The sequence below is a fragment of the Ipomoea triloba genome, chromosome 16 (genome assembly GCF_003576645.1).
Source record: "Ipomoea triloba cultivar NCNSP0323 chromosome 16, ASM357664v1".
Taxonomy (NCBI): domain Eukaryota; kingdom Viridiplantae; phylum Streptophyta; class Magnoliopsida; order Solanales; family Convolvulaceae; genus Ipomoea; species Ipomoea triloba.
This window is the reverse complement of record NC_044931.1, coordinates 17436820-17437518: the sequence shown is the minus strand read 5'-3', so window position 1 is coordinate 17437518 and position 699 is coordinate 17436820.

Genomic DNA, 699 nt, shown 5'->3' with positions numbered 1-699 from the left:
GAACAAACACAAAGTAAAGAGATCTGGTTTAAGTAATATTACCTCTTAGTAGCAATCTGGTTTGCAAGGAAAAGAAGAAAGTTTTTAGAAGTGAAGTAAGAACAAACATAAACTAAAAAGATCTAGACAAGTAATAAAACTCTTAGTACAGCAATCTGTGATGCAAGAGAAAAGAAGAATCTTCAAACCAGAAGGTTTTTATAAAACTTAAACTTCTTAAAAAACTTATTTATCATCATGGATAAAAAACTTATTCAACAACACTTTGAAAGCACTAAAAACTTTTTAACTGAGAAAATACATCAGGAAACTGATGAAATCCATACTTTTTACCAAGACCTAAATTCAGAAACATACTTTGACTACAACATCACTGTACCAAATCATAACTTAATTAAACAAGGATTAGACAAAACTTTCCCTACAGAAATCTCAAATACTATACTTTCAAAGTTAGAATTTCAAACTTTTCAAGAAACTTTATGTCTAGATTCAATTACAGAGTCTACTGGTCAACTTTTTGAAAAACACGAACTAGAACTTAAACTCAAAGAGTTATCTCACTTCGTAATTACTTCAAATTACATATCCGACTTCAGAGGTTCACAAATTAAAGTGTCAACAGAAACTAGGCAACTTACAAAAAAGAAACAAACAAACTTCTTAGTATATAATCTTAAAGATTATAAAGAGGAACTA